The sequence below is a fragment of the Colossoma macropomum genome, unplaced genomic scaffold (assembly GCF_904425465.1).
Source record: "Colossoma macropomum unplaced genomic scaffold, Colossoma_macropomum, whole genome shotgun sequence".
Classification (NCBI taxonomy): Eukaryota; Metazoa; Chordata; class Actinopteri; order Characiformes; family Serrasalmidae; genus Colossoma; species Colossoma macropomum.
The window spans coordinates 5,152,993-5,156,196 of record NW_023494796.1 but is presented as its reverse complement, the minus strand read 5'-3'; positions in this window follow the sequence as shown (position 1 = coordinate 5,156,196).

The following is a 3,204-nucleotide window of genomic DNA, read 5'->3' as shown; positions in this document are numbered from 1 at the left end:
ATTTATGAATGGTCGAAAAACGCACACGAAGGTAAGACTATAGCCTTACGTATTTTGGCAAATTTGGCACTATATCAAATGTACATATTACATAGGAATATGCAACATATTTTACAAAATACATCATGTGGAGGTATTATCCAACAAATTTTGATGCCTTAGAGTGAATTTTACGTATTTTGGCAAATTTGGCGCAATATTAAATGTACATTTTATGAAGGAATTTGAATTTTTTGGACAAAGTACATCATGTGCAGGCATTTTCTTTCAAATTTATATGCCTTGGAGTGAATTTTAAGGGAATTTATGAATGCTCAAAAAACGCACATGAAGGTAAGACTATAGCCTTGCGTATTTAGGCAAATTTGGCACTATATTGAATGTACATATTACATAGGAATATGCAAAATATTTTACAAAATACATCATGTGGAGGTATTATCCAACAAATTTTGATGCCTTGGAGTGAATTTCAAGGGAATTTATGAATGGTCGAAAAACGCACACGAAGGTAAGGCTATAGCCTTACGTATTTTGGCAAATTTGGCGCAATATTAAATGTACATTTTATGAAGGAATTTGAATTTTTTGGACAAAGTACATCATGTGCAGGCATTTTCTTTCAAATTTATATGCCTTGGAGTGAATTTTAAGGGAATTTATGAACGGTCAAAAAAAACACACGAAGGTAAGACTACAGCCTTACGTATTTTGGCAAATTTGGGACAATATTAAATGTACATTTTATGAAGGAATTTGAATTTTTTGGACAAAGTACATCATGTGCAGGCAGTTTCTTTCAATTTTATATGCCTTGGAGTGAATTTTAAGGGAATTCATGACCGGTCAAAAAACGCACACGAAGGTAAGACTATAGCCTTACGTACTTTGGCAAATTTGGCACTATATCGAATGTACATATTACGTAGGAATATGCAAAATATTTTACAAAATACATCATGTGCAGGCATTTTCTTTCAAATTTATATGCCTTGGAGTGAATTTTAAGGGAATTTATAAATGGTCGAAAAACGCACATGACGGTAAGACTGTAGCCTTGCGTATTTTGGCAAATTTGGCACTATATCAAACGTACATACTACATAGGAATATGCAACATATTTTACAAAATACATCATGTGGAGGTATTATCCAACAAATTTTGATGCCTTAGAGTGAATTTTAAGGGAATTTATGAATGCTCAAAAAATGCACATGAAGGTAAGACTATAGCCTTGCGTATTTTGGCAAATTTGGCACTATATTGAATGCACATATTACATAGGAATATGCAAAATATTTTACAAAATACATCATGTGGAGGTATTATCCAACAAATTTTGATGCCTTAGAGTGAATTTCAAGGGAATTTATGAATGGTCGAAAAACACACACGAAGGTAAGACTACAGCCTTACGTATTTTGGCAAATTTGGGACAATATTAAATGTACATTTTATGAAGGAATTTGAATTTTTTGGACAAAGTACATCATGTGCAGGCATTTTCTTTCAATTTTATATGCCTTGGAGTGAATTTTAAGGGAATTCATGACCGGTCAAAAAACGCACACGAAGGTAAGACTATAGCCTTATGTATTTTGGCAAATTTGGCACTATATCAAATGTACATATTACGTAGGAATATGCAAAATATTGTACAAAATACATCATGTGCCGGCATTTTCCATCAAAATTATATGCCTTAGAGTGAATTTCAAGGGAATTTATGAATGGTCAAAAAACACACACGAAGGTAAGACTATAGCCTTACGTATTTTGGCAAATTTGGCACTATATCGAATGTACATATTACATAGGAATATGCAAAATATTTTACAAAATACATCATGTGGAGGTATTATCCAACAAATTTTGATGCCTTATAGTGAATTTTAAGGGAATTTATGAATGCTCAAAAAACGCACTCGAAGGTAAGACTATAGCCTTGCGTATTTTGGCAAATTTGGCACTATATTGAATGTACATATTACATAGGAATATGCAAAATATTTTGCAAAATACATCATGTGGAGGTATTATCCAACAAATTTTGATGCCTTGGAGTGAATTTCAAGGGAATTTATGAATGGTCGAAAAACGCACACAAAGGTAAGACTATAGCCTTACGTATTTTGGCAAATTTGGCACAATATTAAATGTACATTTTATGAAGGAATTTGAATTTTTTGGACAAAGTACATCATGTGCAGGCATTTTCTTTCAAATTTATATGCCTTGGAGTGAATTTTAAGGGAATTTATGAATGGTCGAAAAACGCACACGAAGGTAAGACTATAGCCTTACGTATTTTGGCAAATTTGGCGCAATATTAAATGTACATTTTATGAAGGAATTTGAATGTTTTGGACAAAGTACATCATGTGCAGGCATTTTCTTTCAATTTTATATGCCTTGGAGTGAATTTTAAGGGAATTCATGAATGGTCAAAAAACGCACACGAAGGTAAGACTATAGCCTTATGTATTTTGGCAAATTTGGCACTATATCAAATGTACATATTACATAGGAATATGCAAAATATTGTACAAAATACATCATGTGCAGGCATTTTCCATCAAATTTATATGCCTTAGAGTGAATTTCAAGGGAATTTATGAATGGTCGAAAAACGCACATGAAGGTAAGACTATAGCCTTACGTATTTTGGCAAATTTGGCACTATATCAAATGTACATATTACATAGGAATATGCAAAATATTGTACAAAATACATCATGTACAGGCATTTTCCATCAAAATTATATGCCTTAGAGTGAATTTCAAGGGAATTTATGAATGGTCGAAGAACGCACACGAAGGTAAGACTATAGCCTTACGTATTTTGGCAAATTTGGCACTATATCAAACATACATACTACATAGGAATATGCAACATATTTTACAAAATACATCATGTGGAGGTATTATCCAACAAATTTTGATGCCTTAGAGTGAATTTTAAGGGAATTTATGAATGCTCAAAAAACGCACATGAAGGAAAGACTATAGCCTTGCGTATTTTGGCAAATTTGGCACTATATTGAATGTACATATCACATAGGACTATGCAAAATATTTTGCAAAATACATCATGTGGAGGTATTATCCAACAAATTTTGATGCCTTGGAGTGAATTTCAAGGGAATTTATGAATGGTCGAAAAACGCACACGAAGGTAAGACTATAGCCTTACGTATTTTGGC